General features: G+C 37.2%; 1 protein-coding gene across 4 annotated transcripts in view; it reads right to left on the bottom strand.

Moving 5' to 3' along the window:
* The window catches only part of MECOM (MDS1 and EVI1 complex locus), a 606,399-nt gene that overhangs the window by 126,894 nt on the left and 453,526 nt on the right, over positions 1-25,979 (bottom strand). The window lies entirely within an intron of this gene.

Here is a 25,979-nt window from a genome sequence, read left to right as displayed (position 1 = left end):
CAGTGGACAAAGGATATGAACAGACAACTCAAAATAAGACATTTATGTGGCCAACAAACGTATGAAAAAAAGCTCAACATCACTGATCATTAGAGAAATGCAAATCAAAACCACAATGAGATACTGTCTCCCACCAATCAGAATGGTGATTATTAAAAACTCGAGAAACAATAGATGCTGGCAAGGCTGTGGGGCAATAGGACTGCTTTTACACTGTTGGTGGGAGTGTAAATTAGTGTAATCATCATGGAAGACAGTGTGGCGATTCCTCAAGTATCTAGAACCAGAAATAGCATTTGACCCAGCAATCCCATTACTGGTTATATACTCAAAGGAATATAAATCATTCTGCTATAAAGAGATATGCACACGTATGTTTATTGCAGCACTATTTACAATAGCAAAGTCATGGAACCAATCCAAATGCTCATCAATGATAGACACAATAAAGAAAATGTGGTACATATACACCATGGAATGCTATGCAGCCATAAAAAGGAATGAGATCATGTCCTTTGCAGGGACATGGATGAAGCTGGAAGCCATCATCCTCAACAAACCAACACACAGGAACAGAAAGCTAAACACCACATGTTCTCACTCATAAGTGGGACACAGGGAGGGGAATAACACATACTAGGGCCAGTCGGGAGTGGGGATGAGGGGAGGGAGAGCATTAGGACAAATAAGCTAATGTATGTGAGGCTTAAAACCCAGAAGACAGGTTGATAGGTGCAGCCAACCACCATGGCACATGTATACCTATGTAACAAACCTACACATTCTGCACTTGTATCCCAGAATTTAAAGAAAAATAAAAACAAACAAAAACAAAAAATAAAAATAGCTGTATCAAGAAACATGTTTCTGAAGACAGGGTGGCATTATTGTTAGCTACTCTGTGAGAAAGAGCTATCCAATATGCAATAGACATTAGTAATTGAGTGACATTCTGACAGACATGAAACAGTAAATGAAGGGCTCTCAACATAATCAAGATCTTACAAAAGTGATAAAAAATGACTTAGGCCAAAAGAAGCTAATCAGAGGAAATAGTGATCTCATTCTTTCTCTCTTTCCCTTCACTCTTTCTCCCTATCAATTTTATTGAGATATAATTCATTCACATTAAGTAGGCTGATAACATTTGACAAATGTATACAGCCATGTAACCACAGCCCTAATTGAGATAGCAGTTCCACCTCCCCACAGAGCTCCTTCATGCCCCCTTTCAGTCAGTTTCCTCTTTTCCACCCCAACCCTAAATAATTATTGATTATTATAGATTAGTTTTCCTCTATTAACCAGTATAGTTTCCCTGTCCCAGAATTTCATATAAATAAAATTAGAGAGCCTGAATTCTTTGTGTACAGTTTCTTTCCCTCAGCACAAAGTCTAAGAGATTTGCCCATTGAGTAGCATATATCAGTAGTTCAGTCTTGTTTATTCTAGTATATGAAAATATCAAAGGGATTTATTCATTCAACTATTAATGGATATTTGTGCAGTTTCAGTTTCCTGATTTTATGATATGATTAATGGTATGTCAAACATGTGTGTACAAGTCTTCTTGTAGAACTATTTTTTTCATTGCCGTTGGATAACTATTTAAGAGTGACTTGCTGGAGTATACAGTAAGAAACTTTTAAACTATTTCCCAACACGGCCGTACCATTTTACATTCCTACCAGCAATGTGTGAGATCTCTCTCTCTTTTGAGACTTTTCTACTCATGGGGCTTGAGAAATATACTTTGAGGCCTTGGACATGATCTCAATGATGAGATTGATTAGCAAAAAACAAAAAGAAAAAGTCAACGCACAAATAAAAACACCCTGCTACATATCCACCATTTCAATTATTTGGATGGTATATCTGCTTGTCTTCTGCTGTAGTGCTCACTCCATGACACAGAAGTTAGTCTCCTCATTCTTCTGTGGTCTTGTCAAATTGACCATCAATGGTCTCTGATTCTATCTTCTTCAGTGATATTATGTGCCATTGACCACTACTTCTTTCTTTAAATATGCTCTTTCACGGATTTGCATGGCACAAACTTTCTAATTTGCTTCCTATTTCACAGAGAGTTTCTACTCCATCTCCTTTACTAGTTCTTTCTCTCAGGGTTGTAGTTTCTGAGGGTTCCACTTTAGGCTGTTTTGCCTTCTCTCTGCACTGTCTTATTGAGATGTTTCATCCAGTTCCAGGATGTTAAAGATCATTTGTGTTCATGACTCCCAAATTTATATCCTCAGTCTTGACCTCACTTTTGAGTTCCAGACCTTTGTATCCAGTTGCCTACTTGACATCTAAATCTGTTTAATAGCTATCTCAAATTTAGTTTCCTCAGTACGGAACTCTTGAAGTACCCTCCTCCCTACACACTCCTCACCAATACACTCTTTTCTCAGTTGCCTCTATCCCCAAAATGGCTCCACCTGCCATCCGTTTTCCCATGCCAAACATCTGAGTGTTATTCTTGATTTTTTCATTTTCTCTATCTGCATTCAATCCATCAGAAAGCTTTCAGGGAATTCTTTCTACTCTCATGGGACTTGAGAAACATACCTTGGGGCCTTGGACATCATCTCAATGGTAAGATTGATTAGAATGTATCTAGGAACTATCCACATTTTTTTGTCTCGTTTCTTCCACTACACTCCTCAAAATGACCACTTAATGCAGCAGCATCTCCACGAATACCCCACAAGTGCTTCTCTCACAACAGCCAGAGTGATCATCAGACAACATAAATCAGATCATGCCATCCCCTGTTAAAACGCTCTGATGGCTTTCTACTACATGTAAAATAAAACCCAGACACTTTATACCATGACCTGAATAGCTCTACCATACTCCCATGACTGCAGGACAGAGGCTTTAATCAGCTGTAATGTCAATAAATAAAAGGGAGAAGGAAAAAAAAAGAAAGAAAGAAAGAAAAGCTAAACTGCGTGTAAGGGGAGGAAATTTAACAAATGACTATTTGCACTGTCTTTTAAAACAATGTGAAGACATAACGGGCAACACAGGCAGCAACTCAGGCAACAAAAGTACACTGGCTACCTCCACTTTGTCACCTCTCCACTACCAGTTCTAGTCCTCACCTAGCCTAGTAATCTAATTGTTCTTACTATGCTCCTGGCCTTCCTTGTTACCAAAATATGCCAGGCTCCTGCTTGCCTTGAGGTCTTCACACCTGCTGTGGCCTCTTCCTAGAATGCTCTCCTACCTGGTTTTCACACCAGCTCCTCCCTTCATTCAGACCACACTCAAATAGCACTTTTTCAGGGAACCTTCTCTCACCTCCCCTTTAAAACAGTCCCCTCATTGTAACTATCATCCCCAAGCATTTACTGTTTCGTGTCTCTCAAAATGTCACTCAATTACTGTCACATTACCCCCACTTTGTTACTTTGTTTCTTTCTTTTGTTCTTCTGTTTTACTACTTTGCACTATTTGAAATTTACCTATTTATTTACTGATAGAATATCAGTTTTCATCACAGTAAAGGAAACTCTATGAGGGCAAAAATAGTTATCTCTCTTCTTTATATTTGACTTGCATCCTTTTGGCATGTTGTAAGTGCTTGAAAAATATCTGTTGAATTAATGAGTCTTTATAAAAGTGAAAAATATATATGTAAAAAGTAGAGTTAGGTTTAGCTTCAAACTGAAAAGTGTTCTGGAAGATTACATAAAAAAATGAGAAAGCAAGGAAAAAAGAAAGGAATATATGAGAAATTAGATAATTTCGCCGGGCGCGGTGGCTCAAGCCTGTAATCCCAGCACTTTGGGAGGCCGAGACGGGCAGATCACAAGGTCAGGAGTTCGAGACCATCCTGGCTAACACAGTGAAACCCCGTCTCTACTAAAAAATACAAAAAGCTAGCCGGGCGAGGTGGCGGGCGCCTGTACTCCCAGCTACTCGGGAGTCTGAGGCAGGAGAATGGTGTGAACTCGGGAGGCGGAGCTTGCAGTGAGCTGAGATCCGGCCACTGCACTCCAGCCCAGGCGACAGAGCGAGACTCTGCCTCAAAAAAAAAAAAAAAAGAGAGAAATTAGATAATTGTATCTTGTTTTGGCTTTTATGCAACTTTTCTTTTCCTTTGATTAAAAAAAAAATTTATACCATGTGAAATATGCAACTTTTTGCTCCATTTTGACTCCATGTTCTCAACTTTTATCCTATTGGAAAAGGGTTATGGGGGCCCATTTTCAAAGAGAGACACACCTAAATAATTCCAAACAGATGAGCCTGAACCACTTTTAAAGAACATAAGAGAAAGAAATGCCATAGGCTTTTTGGTGGCTTTAAGTTTTTCTTTTTAAACAAACCTAGCTGGCCCTTAAACAGAAAAAAAATGGGCAAAGTTATGTTTTGGTACTCTTTAAAGACTGACCTGACTTTATGAATATTTTACCAATAACACAAAATTAAATCAATGTATTTGCCCAGAGAAAATGAAGTTTTTATTTGAAAGAAGGCTTTAAAACTAAACCAGAAGTTTCCGTTTATTTTACCAACTGGGACCCTGACTTGAGCAGTAAACACTTCCTGCTCCCATGGCTGAAGGGCTATATATTATCTGAAATAATTTCTTTAGTCTGTGACTGGAGGAAGAAAAGTGACTTGCCCTTATTTATCTTTTTTAGGGGCTACATGGATTTTAGTGTCCTTGAAAACAAGTGATTGAGAACAAAGAATTAGCAATAATACACATCTGTATGATACCATTCATCTAAAGATCCCAAAGCTTTCCTGAGTGTCTACACTGCCCCCATCTTTCAATTGCTAAAGTATTTTGGTTTAAGACAGGCAATACAGCTATATTTGTTCCCCTTTGTGGCTTTGTAAAAGCCAACATTTTTTTTAAACTAACATGTATGAGTATCAGTGGAAATTAGCAGGCCTCACTCAGCTTGTAGAATTAGCAGTAGAAAAGAGAACTAAACTAAACTAAGAGAACCAAACTAAACATAGTGGATGGCCGATATACACTTGCCAAATTCAATTTAATTATATGATCAGGTCTTTAATATAAACAATAGAAAAGACATATTTGAAGGGACACACTGATGTTTACAAACAGGAAGAATGGAGCCCAGGAGTGTTTTTTTAAAAAAAAAAAACTAATTCTAGGAAACTCCATTTTGATTAAAAACAAATTCTTAAATCATTTTTCAGTTATAGCTTTCAGAAGCTCTTGGTTAGAATTCAGTAAGGCAAAAAGAGTTTTGGTTTGTTTGTTTCTAGCTCTCTCCTTAGACTTTAAGTCATTGAGTACCCCAATACTAATAAATCCTGAAAAGAAAGTAATTGACAATGATTTTTTTAAAATGTTGCAGTAGATGATTCTGAAAATATTCATTTCTACCTAGATTTTTAATAAACATATTTTTGTTAATTAAAGGTGCCAACAAACTGATTATTATTTTATATTATAGCAAAATTTTCTACCATTAACATAAATCTTTAAGTTTTCAGAAGAAAATGTTCTATAGCATTATGTATTAATATAAATGCCTAGTATCTATTTTATATATATAATCTACAGGATTATATATATCTAAATAGCTAATATCTATTTTATATATATACAAAATCTACATTATAAATAAAAAAATATATATTTTCAAAATGTGAATACCCTCTGCAAAAATCAGAGCACATGAAGATTTAGAAAACTAAAAGCCTAAAAGCTCAGGCTTTTCTTATAGGGCTTTGAAAATAGGCAGTTGTTAGAAAATCAGTATCATTTATTGAAAGTAGCCATGTTTGTTTAACTTTATTTTATATTCCACTCTGTTCCTTGCACAATATTCCTCAGATTAAACACCTCCAAAAGTAAAGAACAAAAAACTAATGTGAAAAAAAAAGCCTTATGAAGTATTTTCCAGGAGACCCATTGTCTTTTTTTCCCCCTCCTCTTTCCTTTTTTTTAAAAAAAGCAGACTTTCTTCAAAAGAAGCAATTTTACATGGTGTGTAAAACCGACCTTGGACAAAAAATGGAACACTAACATTAATCACTTGTGGTGAATTTAAACATGAATCCATGGAACTCCTCCTTTTCTGAAATCCTCCATTTCTTTTAAAACATTCTGGTAATAAATTGCTGTGAGTTTTTGCCATATCCTATGTCCTTACTCACTGGGAACAATTGATGCTTGGAACCCATTCAACGATGGTGACACAGACTTGTGAAAACAGAAGCCAACTCAGCTTTCCTTTAAGATTTGTTTAGTGAAGTTATACTCATTGACTTTTTACTCTTATTATTAAAATTCCTCATTAAACCTGCCTGAAAACTGTGATTCCTTTTACCTGATGTGGCAAAATCACCCTCACCCCTTCCAGAAATTGTATTACAAAAGAACAATAGATTTCCTTGCTGGGTAAAGTAAGAGCACTGTGACTAATGCACTTTCTATCCTACAGAAGGCCTAATATTGTTAATTTACAAAATCAATTCAAAGGAACCACTTTGAAGGCAAACTAGGGTTGTGCATATGGATCTCTCCAGAAATGATGCATCGGTTCCAAGGCTGGCATTCCGCCTCAGCTGGCATCTAGCAGTTTTTGCTCTTCCAGGCAATTTGGCCCTTGATTTCAAACAAATGCATCCTGAAGGCCTAATGCCAGGAATAGTTTGATATGATTTATGCTTCGTATTTTCTCACAACCCAGAAAATTTTAGACCTAAAAGACATATTTTTTCATTATTTAGCATTTGCCATGAGTCGTATGTAAGCCAAAGTTATTTTAGTGTCAACCTTAATTTTTCTGGACCTCTGAGTACAGTCCACTCATGAGTGTTTCCACGTCTTGTTTGTTGCACAATAGGAAAGTTTTCTGGCTGCTTTTATTGATTTCCAAGTCCCGAATCTTTCTTTTCTGATGGTAAGATGGTGAAAATAACCGTATTTGGTTGCCATCATTTGATGTCAAAATGACCACCATCTAAACTACTTTTTTCTCACTAGGTTTACTCTTTTAACCAAATTCATAGCAACTCTCTCTTACTTATTTCAAGCCTATGGGATAAATAAGTTGTGTCATTTCTACTGGTGTTTAGGCATAGGTATATCTGAAAAGCAGTAGTTGAAACCTTCCCAAATCTCTGAAATGACATCTGACCACTGGCTGCCAGGTTGCAAGGTCCTCTGGCTTCCCCCATTTCCTGCATACATTTTTGCTATTTCTGAAATGAGAAGAAATAAATGTACTGCTAATTTAAGCAAACCTTCTCTAGTAAAAATAATAATAATAGGTTAAAAAACATTAAATATTACTAATTCTGTATGTTTCCATCTAATACATTAAAATAATATTCATGAACACACTTTACAATATTGGGGAAAAGCCTTGTGAAATTTCACGATATATTATTAAGAAAAATAGTTTATAAAACTATGAAAATGCAATTTTAATTTTGCAAAAGAGATATACAGATATGCATAGCAAAAATACTGTAGGTAGATCAATAAAAAGTTGACAGTGTTTATCTGTAAAAAACAAAAACAAAAACAAAAATGCACATTAAGCTATCTCCATGGCCACCATTTACATGGACTACTTAAAACAGAATAAATATATTGCCCCATAATTTAAGTCATAAAAATCTACTGAGGTAGTTTAATCTCTACTAACTGTACAAATAAACAGGTATGATACCATAGAGAACAACTGACAGATACCCCATCTTTATGGGTTGATTTTTACTTCCTTGCACAGGTAGATAACAAGAGGGTGGATGATCCACAATGCAGATAGCCAGAGCCATACATTTAGAAGACGAACTTAGAATGATCTGGATTTTGGCACCTGAGTAAACATGACTACATGGGTTTGTATTCACTTCTGTTTGACATTCACAGAGATTTCCCGCCTCTTGCCTGCATACATAAACTGTAGCTAGATTTAGATTTATTTTCTTGGAGTCTTTTTTTTTAATAAAACATTTTTGTGGAAACAACAAAAAGCGAAACCTTTAAGAAATATTTAAATTATGGACGATTAATATAACCTCACTACTATGTACATGAAATGTTTCAAAATAAATAAATAGACCGGCCATGGTGGCTAACACCTGTAATCTCAGAACTTTGGGAGGCCGAGGTGGGCAGATCACTGAGGTCAGGTTTGTGACCAGCCTGGCTAACATGGCAAAACCCCGTCTCTACTAAAAATACAAACACTAGCCGGGCATGGTGGCACATACCTGTAATCCCGGACACTTGGGAGGCTGAGGTGGGAGAATCACTTGAACCCAGGAGATGGAGGTTACAGTGAGTGAATATCACACCACTGCACTCCAACCTGGGCAACAGAGCGAAACTCCATCTCAAAAAACTATATATATATATATTTTTTACATATTTTATTTTACAAAATAAAATATATATTATGTGTAAATATATATTATGTGTACTCCTCATTTCAAATTTTATAAAAATTTCAGCATAGGGTAGTTTGTCTCACTCATCTACAAACATAATCACAATTTACAACATGGCCTTGACAACAATTTTATTATACATCCTAAATTCTCAGTGACTCTAATTAAATATTTTTAATAGCTCTATAGTGAAGTTAATGCTTAGGGCAGTAATCATTTGACTACTATAAATCATGCAAAGCTAAAATTTTAGTAATATAGCTTATAGGTTGATAATCCGGAAGAGAAATATATTTTTATTTTAATGGGAAGAGATATCTTACTGTGTGCTTTTAAATTAGGTTGAACAAATCTACCAATTCTGAAAAATTACAAAAAACAAAATGATCCATTAATTAAAATTGTTTGACATGAAAAAATTTCATTTTTCAGAATGACCTTTAAGAAGATAAAACTTTCAACAGGGATCACAAGAGCTGGGGTGTTTAATTTGCAGTAGAATTTTTTAAATCTGGAGGAAGGATGACACTCAAATCAGATGTATGCATTTGACTTGTCAATGTAATGGAAAGTTACTTCGGGCAATGATCCCAATAATGCCACAGCTTGGGTGGGAAGTTTACAAGGAAAAACAGGAAGTGATGCCAGGGATCACAAAAGGACACTTCCCTTTTGACTGGAATGAGTATTTTACAAATCAAGGAGTGCTATGCATCCAGGGTGAGGCAGGGGGAGGCAGAGTGTCTCTCAGACAAAGCCTGTAACCTGTGGTCTCACACACTGACTTCAGAACTTGTGGAATTTTGAATACTATATCCAATTAGGAAAGTATCCTTTTTGTGTTCACATGCTACAGAATGCGGTCCATATCACTGTTAACTTCTATTTCTTAATCATTCTGTATTAAGCATCAAAAAGCCTACTACTTCTTGCCCAAAATCATTCAGGGAATTAAAAAGTTCTCTCTTTACTTACTCTTACAGTTTTATTGTGACCGACAATGTTGCACCATATTCAATTTAAATTTGTGGTAACCGTGGATTTGGGCATGCAAGTGTGACAGAGAACTTTCTCCTTCTCCCCCTCTTCTACATCACACACCCACCCCTACACATATAGCTGCGTGTGTGTGTATATGCTGTCTCCTGAACCATGCCATGCTCTTGGATGTGTGTCTGCGGGGCCCCAGTGTTGCTGCTGTGGACTTTTTGCAACAACTATAAAATTCAGTGCATTACCCTCATCTCGCTATAACAGCAAACACCGCAGTATCACAGAATCAAAGGAATTAGTTGAAAATAATTTCATAGACAGAGGTACTTAGCTTTTAATAGCTCTGGCTCAACTTGAATATCAATCTATATTAGGTCCTTAAAAAAAAAAAAAAAAAAACTTAATAGGCCGGGCGCGGTGGCTCACGCCTGTAATCCAAGCACTTTGAGAGGCCAAGGGGAGTGGATCACGAGGTCAGGAGATTGAGACCATCCTGGTTAACACGGTGAAACCCCGTCTCCACTAAAAATACAAAAAAATTAGCTAGGCGTGGTGGCGGGCGCCTGTAGTCCCAGCTACTCTGGAGGCTGAGGCAGGAGAATGGCGTGAACTGGGGAGGCGGGGCTTGCAGTGAGCCAAGATCGCGCCACCTCACTCCAGCCCGGGCAACAGAGCGAGACTCTGTCTCAAAAACAAACAAACAAACAAAAAAACGTAATGAGATCATCCCTAGGTTAGGAGGTAAACTTATAGCTAACTTTTTTCTTGGCAAAAAATCAGGATGCTCTATACACCACTATATATATGAGCACACACACATGTAGCTACATATGTAGGGGTGGGTGTGTGGTATAGAAGCAGTGGGAGAAAGATAAAGTTCTCTGTCACACTTGCATGCCCAAATCCACTGTCATTATAAATTTAAATTATATATATATAGGTGTGTGTGTGTATATATATATAATGGTATATATATAGTATACATTAGGATGCTATATACACAAATAGTGTGTGTATGTGTATATATATAGCATCCTAATTTTTTGTCAAGAATACAGCCAACTATAAGTTTACCTCCTAACCTGGGAACGATCTCATTAAGTTTTTTTAAAGGACCTAATATATATATTATTCTAATATACATAATTCTAATATAAATATATTCCAAATATATATATTTTAACAAATATAAATATAAGTAAATAAACATATGTTTTCTAAATATATATATATAGTTAGAAAATAAGACTGGGCACTGTGGCTCATGCCTATAGAAAATAAGACTGGGCACTGTGAAAATAAGACTGGGCACTGTGGCTCATGCCTATAATCCCAACACTTTAGAAAGCTGAGGCAGGTGGATCACTTGAGTTCAGTAGCTGAAGATCAGTCTGGGTAATATGACGAAATCCTGTCTCTCCAAAAAAAATACAAAACAAATATCCAGGCATGGTGGTGCACACTGGTAGTCTCAGCTACCTGGGAAGGCTGAGGTGAGAGGATCACCTGGGAGGTAGAGGCTGCCTGCAGTAAGCTGTTCACTCCAGCCAGAATGAAACTCTGTCTCAAAAAAAAAGCAAAAAGAAAAGAAAACTTACTTGCTTCTTTATTGCCTTTTCAGTGAGACCTCCCTTACCTAAACTTTCTACCTGTTCCTCCCACCTGCTAACACTTCATATTCCTCTTTCTTTATTTTCTCTTTCTTGCATTTAATTTTTTTATTATTATTATTATTTGAGATGGAGTCTTCCTCTATTGCACAGGCTGGGCGATCTCGGCTCACTGCAACCTCTGCCTCCCAGGTTCTAGCGATTCTCCTGCCTCAGCCTCCCAAGCAGCTGGGATTACAGGTTCCTGCCACCATGCCCAGCTAATTTTTATATTTTTAGTAGAGATGGGGTTTCTCCATGTTGGCCAGGCTAGTCTCAAACTCCTGACCTCAGGTGATCCACCCCCCTCGGTCTTCTAAAATGCTGGGATTACAGGTGTAAGCCACCATGCCCGGTCAATAAGCTACACTTTTTTCTTAACTTTTTTATTGTCTTTTCTCACCAGTAGAAGAAAAAGACCATAAGGGCAGGAACTTTTGTCTGTCATGTTGACTAGTGTATTTCCTGAGGCTAGAACAATATCTGGTCCATAGTTGGGACTCAAAAATCATTTGCTAAATCAATGAATACAGGAAGGAAGGAAAGAAGGAAGAAAATCGAGGAAGAAGATTAGGGAAAGGCACTCTATACAATAATGTTTGAAGATGTAATTCTAGAATCAGGCTGTTTGGATTTAAAATCCACTTCTGCCTTATATTGGTTGCATAACCTTAAGCAAGCTACTTACACTCTCTTCTTTTTCTCATCTGTAAAATGGGCAAATACTGGAACTATCTTGCAGTGTTGCAAAGATTAACTAAAGTAATCCTTATATAAAATTTAGCATCATTTTTGAAATAATATGCAGTAAACACATGTTAACTAATAGTGTCATCATCATCTTCTTCTTCACCAGAACTATCACCCTTGTCCTAATTTTATGAGGGTAACATTAGATAATAGTCATGAAGGGCTACTTTTAAATCCTTCAGTAACATTTTGGAGTAAACTCAGAAATTATTTCAATTTCCCTTTACATACTTCTATCTGGCTACACAATTACCCTAGGATCCAAAAAGAATTGTTTCCTCCCTTCCCACCTTCTTTGGTGAAAGAGTGTGAATTGTGTGCCCAATCGCCTTTAGCCCTCTTGGGTCCATGGGCTTTTTGCAGTACTCAAGAGCACAGCTTTTGGAGATGTAAAGAGATGTTAAAAAAAAAAAAAAAAAAAAAAAGCCAGTGGCAGCTCCTGGAAGTCAATCTGGTCTGGTTTTGAACGGCTTGGGCTAAGTGATCACTGAGAATTCATCTGGCTGTCAAATCTCACAACTTTTGTCTGCCATGTCCTTCAGGAAAAGGGCAGCAAGAACTGGTAGAATAGAAAAAAATAACTTAAATTGCTTGCATTCATTTATTCATTGTCTATGTATCCATTTCATTCACTCATTTATGTATCACTTTCTTCTACATATTTTTACCATGTCCAAAAGGCATTATGATGATACAAAGGTAAATCAGACTTCAGCTCTGTCACTAGATAGTTTGGCCTTTCCACTATGGCACCAATGAAAGGCAGACTAGATACCTGAATGAAATGCTTTTTTTGTTGTTGTTTTCTGATATTCTAGTCTTACATTATAGTTGCTCCATCATTGTGCTACCCAAACAGGTAACCACTAGCCACATGTCACTATGTAAATTTTAATTACTTAAAATTATCCTTTCCTTAGATCACTAGCTATGTTTCAAGTGCTCAATAGCCACATGTGGCTAGAGGCTACCTTACTGGAGAACACAGACAGAGAACATTCCATCATCACAGAAAATTCTATGAGTCAGTGCTGTGCCACAGAATATGAGTTACTCATCAATTTATAAATGGTAAATTATTTTCTGAGGTCCAATCTAATCTGATATTAGCTAGCTAATTAAAGCAAACTTAATTGAAATGGCAAGCAATAATCATTAGCAGAGATTCAGAATTAGTTTAAAGGTAGCTATGGTTTTGAAATTAATTCCAAACACTGGCTGCCCTCAGTACCTTGTTATAGCCTCCTATTCCTGCCATTAGACAACAGCGAACCCCACATATGGTGCCCTGACTGGTCACATGATTTTTTAATATCCACATGATGGCACTAAAATGGCCTATTAGATTTACAGTGTCATTAACCTTCCAAAATAAAAATGAGAGTCTGCTCTGGCAGGGGGAAAAAAAAGTGTGAGTGCTGTTGGGTTTTGGGTAACCAGTCTATGAGGAAATGCTGACAGGGGTCAGCGTGACATCATCTTTCATTCAGCCCCAAAGCTGTCAGGCCCTCCCCAGATGTCTGAAATGCAGATATAAATTTTCATTATCCAGCAGCAAAGGGCCAGAGGTACACCAAATGAATTTTTTACCAATCAAATTATAGCTCATTGCCAGATTAAGTGTAAACACTAATTTTGTGAAGTTTTCTTCTGGTCATTTATCTCCAACTCCACAAAGTAACCTTGCTGAAGCTGGAAAGATTTCTAAATCAAATTATCGTTTTCATAATCTTGTTGCAGACACTGCAAAATTGAATAAAAAGAAATTCCATTAATAATGAGCGGTGCCTTCTTTCACGGAACAATTCGATTTTTTCACATTTTCTAAAAAAAAATGCAAAGCAAGGAAATACTAAGGGATCACAGAAGAACCATTCTGAGCCTTAGTTTCCCCATCTATAAAATGGTGAGACTGGATACAGTAATCGCTAATTCTGTGGTGTAAGAATGACTTTAAGTATCTCTGCTTCCATACTGGCAAATTTTATTTTCAAAGTCCTATATATATATATATATATATTTTTTTTTTTTTATTATTATTATTATACTTTAAGTTCTAGGGTGCATGTGCACAACGTGCAGGTTTGTTACATATGTATACATGTGCCATGTTGGTGTGCTGCACCCATTAACTCATCATTTACATTAGGTATATCTCCTAATGCTATCCTTCCCCCATCCCCCCACCCCACAACAGACCTCAGTGTGTGATGTTCCCCACCCGGTGTCCAAGTGTTCCCATTGTTCAATTCCCACCCATAAGTGGGAACATGCAGTGTTTGGTTTTCTGTCCTTGCCTTAGTTTGCTCAGAATGATGGTTTCTAGCTTCATCCATGTCCCCACAAAGGACATTAACTCATCCTTTTTTGTGGCTGCATAGTATTTCAAAGTCCTATATTTTTAACTAGAGGTTTGAAGATAAAGTAACTTCCAATTCAAAAATGTGATAGGTTATAAAGTTCAACTATATATCTATTGCTAGGAAATTGGAACTCATTTCTTGGAGTTAGAACCCTTGAAAATAATGTGACAAATGGTATCGTTTGTCCTAGTTCTACTTTAATGTAAAAAGAATTACAGTTATACTATAATAGAACAAATACTCTATTATTGATAGTAATAGTACTACAATATCCAACCACTTGATTTAGCAATATGTACATAGGAAAAGGTATTCATGCTTTACTCTGAAAGTCAGAAACTCCATCTCCTCTGATTTGGACTGTGAGCTCCTCTATTCTTCCTCAAGCTCCAGGCCACTAGTAGTGACTCCCATGACCTCAGGTGGAACCTCCTGTAGGTTAAGTGCCTGACCAAGAGAAGCAGAGCAACCTGGAACTCCTGCCATGGTTAAATCCCAAAAGCTCTTCACAAGAAAAGGAAGAGTGGCTTTGGAATTTTTTTCTGAGCCACTGGAATGCTCTAGTTGACTACCGTGCCCTAGGTTCTTTCTATGCCCCACCGATGGGGTGCCTTTCATCTAGGATATGGTGTGGTATCGATACTAAGGAGTATGATGGGGAGCTATCTTAAGGGTAAGAGAGAAAATAATCCTGAGAAGAGATAGAGAACATCACCTCCTGCTGGGCCCATTTCAAGCCTTCCTTCCCCTCTGCCCTTCATTACCAACAATACTGCTACTGAAGTCTGTGTTCTAGAGGGGTCAAGGAGTGTCTGTGGAAGAACAAAGCTCCTGGCAGTGATAGAGCATGCACTGATAGCTAAGTGGATGGAAATTCAAAGCAATGACAAGAAGGAGTCTTGATTAAGCTGCAGTGGTCATCCAACACAACGCAAACCCAAATGAGTTGTTTCGGTGTTTGAATGGGTTGAGGGGGGTGCCATGGCATCCTAGGGTTCTCAAAATGCAGCCCTAACACATTTCCCAGGCCACTGTCACCCACATATAGAAAAGTACAGTTCTATCCTGAGTCTATAACTTCAATAATCATCTTCAGATACCCCAGTAAACCTCACAGTGAAAACTGAGTGGCCACTGGGGATGGGAAGAAGGGAGAGAAATAATTCTCCAGTCTTCACAAATACTGAGATAGCTCATTGTTTGTAGTGTGACTTAATTTTTAAATAGTTGGCCTGAGTTTAAAATGTATGGCATTCACTATCCACCAGGGACCGAGAAGCAAGGCAAGGGGGCCCGTAGAGAATCAAGAAACCTGAAAAGCCCCATGGGCTGTAAGGCCATCCAGCACTTGGCTAACAGTGCAACAATCTGTTGAGTCGAGCATAAACGAAGGATACAAATTAGATTTCCCCTGAAAGCCACAAGATTAAACATTAGGGGGCAAGTTCTTGGCAAAATGTATGTGTGTATTTTCCAAAACCAAGCTTTTTAAAAAAGTTCACAAAGTCTGTTAAATACATTGGTCAGATTTTTCTCATACTTAAATATTTACCTAACTTAAAGAAACGTAATTTTCAGGTATGTCAAAGCAGAGATTATATTGATAATGCTAACAAATGTATTGATCCAGAGGACTCCAAAGTGAGTTTTATAGAGAATATATTCAGTATCATTATGTGAATTTTAGCATAAGATCTACTTAACTATATAATAATAAAAATACAGACACTAGGAGAAAAATGTTAAATGTATCCTAAATATAAGTGGAGAGCTATTCGGATTTTATGTTCAATACCCCATAGTCTGTTAAGAACTAATGTTAGTTAAGTAGAGATTCTGCTGCCCTGGCTGCTTAGAGGGACATGTCTGGACTTGACAATATCCAAACCAATGGGGATAGAGTGGTTTGAGGTGGGCCAAGGAGAGTCAGGATGATTGTTTGTGACTTTTGAAGCACATATGAGAGAAGAAGCTCTGTCTTACCAAGGACTGGTAATCTTAGTTGTATCTTCTCTCAAACACTCTACACCAAATTCAAAAACAGGGCCCATACCCAAAGATATTCTATTCTACTTTCTTTTTTTGCAGACAAAGATGAAATATTAGGCAGCTCATCCTAAGACCTTTGTTTGTTTGTTTGTTTGTTTGTTTGTTTTTAAACTGTCTAGCTCTGTTGCCCAAGCTGGAGTGTAGTGGCGCGATCTTGGCTCACTGCAACCTCTGCCTCCTGGGTTCAAGTGATTCTTCTCCTCAGCCTCCTAAGTAGCTGGGACTACAGGCGTGCACCATCATGCCTGGCTAATTTTTGTGTCTTTAGTAAATACAGGCTTTCACCATATTGACCAGGCTGATCTCGAAATCCTGACCTCGTGATCCACCCGCCTTGGCCTCCCAAAGTGCTGGGATTACAGGCGTAAGCCACCATGCCCAGCCAAGACTTTTGCTTTAAGGGCCACAGACTGGTGAGGGAAATAAGCAACCTACAAAGAGAATGGCTCCAAAAACTATCTGTGAGGTAGAAGAAGATAAATCAGGACAAAGGACTCCTTATTTTATTACATAAACTTTCATTGTCTCTTTAACATTCTTTAACTTAACAAATAATTTCTGAGCACATCCCTGTCTTGCCTAACCCAAATGGCCATTTATCTCCTTGTTCTCTTCAAAGTATGCTCTCACCACTCCTGCCTCACACTTCCCTTTTAATCTTGGTGCAAAGAGGTAAAATAAACATTATGGGTGACCCTGGATACATTAAAGGTAACCTTGAACACTACTCTTAGTGTTCATTATATCTAATATCACCTGAATAAAAAAAGAATAAGAATAGAAGTGGAGTTTGAGTTTCCACAAGGCCTATAGTCTTTCAGAATAAGTTTTTCTAAAACTATTATAGAGATGAATAAAGGAATTTATAATAAGTACATATGAAATATTTTATCTATTTAAACTTTGTGAATTACATAGATTTTATTTCGTAAACTGTAACAGTACATCTTTTCTGGAACTTCTCCACATTGGTTCTAGGTCTGGAGATAATATTTATCAAATATTTACCATGGGCCAAGGAGGTACAGTTATTCTCCCCATTTTATGTATGAGAAAAACAAGTGACAACTTGTCCAAGGTCCTGAAACCAACGCCATAACACGGAATTAAAACTAGATTTGTTTCCCATTAGACATCTATATAAAATGTAGATATATTTTCTTTCTTTAAGAGATTATAAACAATGATCAATAATGGAAAGGGGAATCAAAGGAGTTCTTCAGGTTTCACTTACAGAGGTCTTACATAAAGTTTTTATCAACTGGAAGGAATTTAACTGACTTGTGCTGCATCTCAGAACTTCATTAAAAGCAGTTCTATTTCTCCCATTTATGGAAGAACATTTTGCTTTTTGTTTTTTGTATACAGGGCAGCAGCAGGAGAATCTCTGAAATCATTTGATTTGAGAGAAGATGTTTATAGGCTATAAAAGGAAACCCTTGCCCTATGTTTAAGAGGCGTCTAACTTCATCCATCTTTAGTTTTTTCACTGTGTGACCTTAGGCAAGTCACTGGCTGGACACCACAGCTTCCTTTTGTGAAAAGGAATATTTGGGCAATTTAGTCAAACTCACTATTTTATAAAATAGTCATGGTGATGGATTCCTAGAGAAAGGTGAGAGTAGGCCCAGATTGTACACAGTACTAGTATTAGCCATAGCTCACTAATGGAAAAAGGACTAGATCATTTTTACTGAACAACAAAATAAATGTAAACATCTTACCATCTGAGAAAAAGCAAAATGCAAACTTTCCTTATAATATTTGATTATAAAATATACCCAGAGAGAGAGAGAGAGAGAGCAGGTACATATATAAATACATTCTGAATATCATAATTCTTTCTTTTAAAATTCTGCCTCCTATCTGTTATAATTTTGGTACAATATCCTATTTTTCCTGCTCCAGGAATTTATTTGCTAAATGCCCTATGGAGTAAATGTTTCTGAGAAATTCTGTATAGGTTTTCTTTTCTCTGTATCAGATCATAAGGATTGGTAAGTATTAGTGGGATTTGTTTCTGGTTATGGGGACAGAGATCTCATGAACAGGCTTTGACTCCAACCAGCTACCACAAAGTAGCACATTTGAGCTAGGCCTTTGTCTTTCCTGAATGGCAGGCTGGACACAAACTTTTGCCCAAGAAATGCGTTGGAAAGGGGGAATGGGTGAAAAGTCATTGATATAGATGCGGAACTGTGCAAATCATGGAATAAAATGCTTGTTTTAAAAAGGAAACAAGATTAGAAAAATGACAACATTTCAAGAGGCACATTCAACATGTGTTTTCAGAAGTGGGAGTCAGCACATAGGAGGGCAGCATGACCAAACTTGAGACTTTGTTGCTGTGAAAGTGAGCCCAAAACAAAGGGTGGGTTTGGAGCAGTGTCCCTGATGGGAACCATTGTTTTCTCATCCGAAAGTCTTTCTCCCACAACCCAAGAACAATTGAGACAAATACATTCAAAGGTCAACAGAACAGACAATGCTGGGAACGCCAGAGAACCTAGTAGCTAGCCCTGTGCTCTCATCACAACGGATGGAACCAACAACAGCCCAAGTAGCTACAAGCAATCTGATTACAACAGCCTTGCAGCGTTCCTGAGCAGTTTCTGTGGTTTATACTGAGTTCCTCCTCTACTGTAGTCTGTGCCGCAAATCTACCACAGATTTGGCTAAACAGATGATTTTCTTAAAAAGAATTATCTCTGGTGGTTTTGCCATATTCCGGGCAATACTATGCTAAACAGTCATAATGGAAATACTAGCACACGACCTGTTTTTTCTAACCTCAGTGCAATATCTGCTGCCACTTGAATTTGATGATTTAAAGTCACTCATCATGCAGGGATGTTATGATCAAAGAATGAAAAGGAACTGCAAAGCAGGAGAGGACAGATGACCATGCTTTTATAAACTGCAGTTTATGCAAAAATCCAGTTTTCACAGGGCTTTAAAAAAAGGGGGTTGTATTTTCATGAGACTACAGTAGACTATTTCAAGAAAGTAGTGTATTAAAAATAAAAACAGGATAAAAATAGAAAAGAAATTTATGAAGAAAATTCAGAGATGTGATTATAACATCACACTAATGACATTACAATTAACCTCAAAGGCATTTCCATGCAAACTTCCCCTTCCAACGTAAGTCACTCCAGCCAAGGAATAATCCTGTCAGGCTGAAATACTGCATACTTGGTGTGAGTCTAAAAGTGTTTCGGCTTTCTTCATTTTGTTTTTATTGCCAAGTTGGACAGCATTAGACGGAGCTGTTCTGGAGTTAGAAGGATACAATAGTCTGCAGTTTTAAAAGTTTAAGGCTTTTTATGCTTTTAACTCAAACACACCTTTTAAATCCCAAACTGGGCCACTCTTGGAGCTTACTGTATGCACTGATACTTTGGCTCACTGGGTGTGATAACAATGGACACAGTGAAGATGTTATTCAAAGCTTTTAAAGTAAAACCCAAAAACACTTGATAAAATAATGCTGATTATATGGCCCAAGCTTTTCACACTCACATATATGTGACTGTTAACTGCACTGGCTTGGAAACACTGGTTCTGGCTTTCTAGTCAATGGTCCGTTTACTTACAGTAAAACCTTCAGAGGGGTTCCATAAAAGCCTGCTCTGTTGTAAAGAAAAGGCCAACCTTACCAACTCCTTGTACAGGAACTGAAGAGATTCCTTAGGCCTGTTGTGACTGTGATTAAGTTTAGCTAGAAAGTGCCATCCACGCAGGTGAGATGATTGGTGACTACCAAACAGGCAAGTGGAGAGGTAGCCAGCAGACACCAAAGAAGTCACAACAGCATCTCAACTAAAATTTCTGAACCCAAAGGCTTATGAGACTGAGAAATGATGTTCTCTGATTAGCCATGAAACTTGCTGCTTGGTCCTCTGCTCACAGTTTCCAGAGACTGGCAAGGCTTAATCCTAAACCCATGGAGAGGCTGAGGTTACTATCCCAGGTCAGTGATGGTCACTAGCCAGGGAGTTAGGTGAGGGTCCTTAGAGATGAAAGAAGCCATTGGGTTGACTGAGGTCTGGATTCTGGTTGTGAATTCTGTTTCTACTACTTTCTATGGCTTCTGGTCCCCTCCTGCAGGTCATTTTTAAAAGCTAAACCTAAAGTATCTGAGTGGCTTGGGTAAGGTGGCTACTGTGAATATGCCCTTAAGACAGCACTCATGAGTGTGAGATTCTCTGCACTTCAGAAGCCTCTACAACCAGGTGCTGTTATGCTTTAAAACACACTAATAAAAGAGACTATGATTTCCTAATCAGTTTCATGGATTATTTCTCTATTCTTTCAGCTACAAATTTTTTTCATGTTATAATATAATGTGGGTAAAAAATATTTGCAACATGAAGTTGATTAAACCAAAATAAAACTAAATAAAGAAAATTCCAAATAAAGGAAGATTAAAAATGCCAAACAGCAGACTTAATTACATTTTTGAGTTATCTTTCTTTGCTCCAAGGAAGAATACTTCAGGGGGCTATTTGGGATAATACTTGAATATACAAATACTCTCTTTGAATTTACTTCTATGTTTACAAAAAAGTTCTCAGGTGTCTTGAGGCAGCTACCTCTTCTCATAAGCCACTAACTCCTATATTCACCTTGTTTCCTTCCAGGCCAGAACTTTGAGACCTCAGTCTACCATCCTGGCTTTTCTCTAAATTTCCTCTTTTAGTTCCAAAAGGAAAAAAAAAGTTCTGGCTTGCAAGTTCCCTTTATCAAGTTAGCCAGCTTTTTTCTTTCTTGAGATACATGGGATATGAAGCATCTTGCCACCTTGATGTTATAATCATGCAGTGATTTCAATTTATATACAGCTGACCTTAGCTTTTCTTTGAGATACCAGGTTAAAAGTGGGTGGATGCTATAAATAGGCCAGTCTTCTAAAGGAAGTTTGAATGTATCTCCAAGATACCAGTTCATTATGACTTAATTCTCGATTTTGTTATTGATTTATTAAAAAGATGCTTAACAAGCGTCTTTTAAATATCAAGCTCTAAACTAGGTTTTCTCCTTTGAACTCCAACTCACACATATAACTATTTTCTGAAATGGTTTAATTCTGCTCTGAAAGAATCCATAGCAATAGGAATAATAGGTTTAGCCTCAAGATTTCTGCTGAAGAGTAGAAAAGAGGCTTCTACCTTTTATGACCCATGGTCTGACTTTTACCCAAGCCTACTTCAATTTTTAAATTTCCTAGATGGTCATTTTGAAGGTCAATCATTGGCTCACTTTCACAATGGAGAACAGTTACTGCCACATACAGAATTGTTTCTCCTGCCCCCTTTCCCTACACATAAGATCTTCAATGGCTTCCCCCACTTTATTATAACTTTGTTATTATTATCAAAATAGCAACACAAATAGAAAATGTATTGTCTTTTTAACTTTCACTTTTATTAACTTGCCATTCATAGACATTTGTTTAAATACTCTCTCTTCTCTCATCCTTCATTGATCATAAGAAGCAAGCCCTCTACAAAAGATTCCCAAAATATTCTTGGTGGAAGTAAAATCTTTGACAGTTCTGGATGTTATTGCATCTATAGCCTTGATCTCTCCAATTTCTTACAATTGTAGTCTTTTCCTGTTTTTGCGTTTGTTGTGTCTATTGAATACAATTGGAAGCTTCTCAAATGTAGTGCATGCATAAAGTATACATGCTGTTCATTCTTTCATTTATTCACTTTTTCATTCATGCATTCATTCACCCATAAAACATTTATTGAACACCTACTTGCACTAGACACCAGGCTAAATACTGGGAATGAGGAAGTCTACAAGATTCACAAGTTTCTTGACTTTCAGGAACTTACATTCTGGCAGGACAAGAAGGGAGAGGCACATCATAACAAGTAAATGTAAGTAAACTAACAAGTTACTTACAAGCTATGGTGAGTGCGATGAAGGAAATTTTTAAAAAATAGGATGATGAAATTAGGAGAAAAAGAAGTAGGAAACTTTAGACAGCTATAGTCAGCTGTAGTTCAAGAAAACAGCAGTAGTCAGAGAAGTCCCTACCGAGGAAATGATATTTGAGCCAAGACCGAAAGGGTGAGAATGAGTCTTCCACACAAAAAGCTAGGGAGAAGCACCCCAGGAAGGGGAATCTTTGAGGAGCAGAATAGAAACCAGTATGATTAAGTCATGAAGTGAGTAGGGGAATATCAGGAAGTGGAAGACAAATCATACATGGTCCCATGACCGAAAGAAAACAAAAACTTGAATATTATTTCTTAAAGCAAGTTCTCAAGATCTTCTAATTCACTGTCTAATGAAGTAATATGCAAATGTACCTACAGATCCTATATACTTGGTCCAGTTAGGACAGTGTCCCAAAGTTTAGCAGTAGGGGTTTTTACCTTCTAAGCTGTTAGTCTTGAGTCTTTTCAGCATCAAACATTTCAGACTGGATGATGTCACTTTAAGCCATTCTTGTACAAGTTCTAAGCAGCCCAACACCGTCATGCATGGTACCCATTGCCCCCACCCCAGTGCATTAGGTCAAAATAACTAGCTGGCACAGCTAGAAACTCTAAGGAACTTCCAAAGCCTTTTCTCCTTTACGATCCTGTGAGAAGGCATTTATTCCTAGGGTTCTGTGAATTTCTCATGTTTCTCTTAAATTCACCTTTTTGAGTTATTCTAAACTCTGGTGGGCTTTCTAAAAGACCATACCAAAAATTACCATTTTGAGGCCATTCTACAACAAAAGTGAAAAACGACTTGGACCCAAGAATCACGTCTTTTAAAAATTTCCAGCTCCACCACTGTTACCTATTATTTGCTGTTCTTCCAAGCATGATATAAGCAAACCACAACAAAAGTTTGTGTTAGGAATCAATTTAATAGCTGAAAGGTTAATCTTAAAAAAGAAAAAAAAAAAAGGCAGGGAAGGGAGACACATCAAAGAACTTACATATTGCAACTTGCATAGGAATCACAGTGAGCTGTGAATTTGGAGAGAGTAACATCAGACACACCAACAAAGAGTTGTGTGTTTACAGGAAGAAATGAGTTGCAGAGGGAGTATAAGACACTGTGGCCCCATTTTACATAGGAATCCAGTAACCATTCATAAAAATATATATATATGTACACACATATTTTTAAGAGGCAGCATGTTAACTATGTTTGTGGTGTAGTTTGGAAATGAGAATTTTTTAAAGTAAAATTCTTGAAAAGATTCTTTTTAACCACACCATTCAAAGCTTCAATGAATATTTGATTCAGGCCCCAAACACTGCATGTTGCCAGTTTTCCTCAGCTTAAACTCTAGTGTATCCCTGTGCCAAGCTGATTTTAACAACCTCTACCTTTCTAAGCAGCCCTTTCATGTATATTTACTTGAAAATGGCATCTCAGCCTCTTGTCACCTCATGTTCTCTTCCAGACCGTTCACCCAGGTCAGTTTCCTGGCAGGTCCTCAACAAGCAGTTGGGGGTTCTTCGTAGATCAAGCTTGGAGTAATTATGCTCTATAATTGTAGAGTCAGGGCCTGTCTCCCAGTCAGGATTAGAAATGCCAAGTCATTTCCTGTTTTCAAATCCAAAAGAAAGATAGTGACGTCTGATACTGGTTTTCCTATGTTTCAGTTACTGTGGGGCAGCCTGGAACTGCCTTTGAAGGATTCTCTTTAGAATACCTGGGTCCCAAGCATGGTGCTGGACCAACACCAGAGAATACAGAAAATCATCCTAGCTATCTTATTTGATAATTCTTCAAGCTATTTCACCCAAATTGTGGCAATCTGGGTCATGTGGTACTGGAAATGTCATCTGGGGATGAACTACTTATTGGGTGCTTTGTAGAAACAGGAGGTATATGCAGTAAAAAGGGGGTGAAAGACGTTTGGCACATGTTAAAGGGTAAAGCACCTTCTTTTTAATTGTACAGATCCTTGTATTTTACAGCACATTAAACTTTAAAAGGAAAGGTAGCAAAATTGAGCATCTGTTTTTTTCTCATATAAATTCAACTCCTAATAAATACTAAGCAGTTTCCTCAGACCCAGTTGTGGGCAGATAAGCAGTTCCATACACGCAGAACTAATTGCAGCACTCTCTAAAGCTCACTCGACTGTCTTTTTTATTTCTCTGCCAGTGAAACCAGCTTTTAGCAATTGGGTTTTGGGAAAGATGACATCCCAAAAAAGAACCATAGCCAAAATAAACAGGGTTAAGATGGAGAATAATACTAAAATTATTACTGTTTATTCCATACTACAGTACTTTCCATTGTAAAGAGCATGCTGCACCTAAATTCGTCACAGAAACACGATTTTCATGCTGGAAGTGAACCTGTGCATGTCTCCCAATTTCCTGACTATGGAGGAATAAAATATATGTTGCTGCTTATCAGATTTTTAAATGAATTACCTTTTCATAACCACTTATTTCACTTGAAAGTGACACAAAGTCTATAACATAGTAGATAAGGTTACAATATGCCTATTACATTTTATACTGACAGGTGTATAACTTTTAAAAACTGAAATGTAAATGTGTCCCTTCAGGTCAACTTCTCATAGAAATGTTTATGGTATAACTTTATTCAAAGAAGAATATGAGACAGATTTTTTGGAGTGAACACACAATTCCTACCATGGAAAGAATAGAAGCAGACCTGAAAAGGTGAGTTTCTACCCACCCCCACAGAGGTACCCGGTGCCATCCAAACGATGACCATTGAGAATGATATCAAGGGTCATTTGGCCCCTTTCTCTGCTGCTTATTTTGATTGAGAAAAATCAGTATTTTAGGTTCTATCAAGATTCTTCAGTACTTTTAAGTTAAGCAAATTGAATTGAACCATCCATTTAGTAAATTACATCATCGAGAAAATGATGGAAAGAGAAAGAAGAAAGACTAGAGATAAGGGAGACATATAAAAGCAATTTTAAAAAAGGGAAGAAAAGGGAAAAGAAAGAAGAAAACAAAAGAAAGAAGGGAAAAAAGAAAGGAATAGCCATGTATTATAGATTTTTAGCTGATTTTTTAAAAATCTAGTAAACTTGCTACAGATCCTTCAATAATTTGAGATGGCTGGAGTGATGTGTTTGTGTGCAAATCATTTATTTGCTATTGTGTAAGTTAAAACAGTAGCCCAGCTTCCACTTCTCTTTTGTCATTGGCTCTTACTCCTGGCCATATATTTTACATGTCAACCTGCTCACCATATGTGTACATACTTATGCTTTCTTTGCCACTAATTGCTTCTTTTTTGACAATACCATCTATATGTGCATAGTATATTGCTGTTTTTATCACTCTAAGCCTATTAATGCTCAGACTTATGGTTCCCAGAGGAATTAAAATTAACCAGCTCTCTAAATATTGTTCATGAGTTGGAAAACTCCTGTATTTTAGAATCTCACTTCAGTTGTTTTTAATTGGTTTGCAATATTTCACCCTTCAGGGCTTGCCCTTAGCTTTTCAAAGTATATATTTAAAAAAATTTATGGGAGTGATATGAAAGGCAAAACTTAGGAAAAATAAACACTTCTTTTGGACAACGATAGTGCTTACGCTATGATTTAAAAGTCCAATTTTATAGTTTGGTAGAGACTAAACTCTTATTGACTTTCCACTGACTTCTATTATCATCAATGTGATTTTTACTTGTAAATAAACCACTCAGTCTAATGTGCTCTATGAGAAGAAAGCACAGAACTCTACATAAAAGCAAATTCTCTTTTGGTGAATTCCTCTTTTTAGAGCTAGAGATCCCTAACATATCATTCATT

The sequence above is a fragment of the Piliocolobus tephrosceles genome, chromosome 2, assembly GCF_002776525.5.
Source record: "Piliocolobus tephrosceles isolate RC106 chromosome 2, ASM277652v3, whole genome shotgun sequence".
Taxonomy (NCBI): Eukaryota; Metazoa; Chordata; class Mammalia; order Primates; family Cercopithecidae; genus Piliocolobus; species Piliocolobus tephrosceles.
This window is presented reverse-complemented; position numbering and strand designations above follow the sequence as displayed.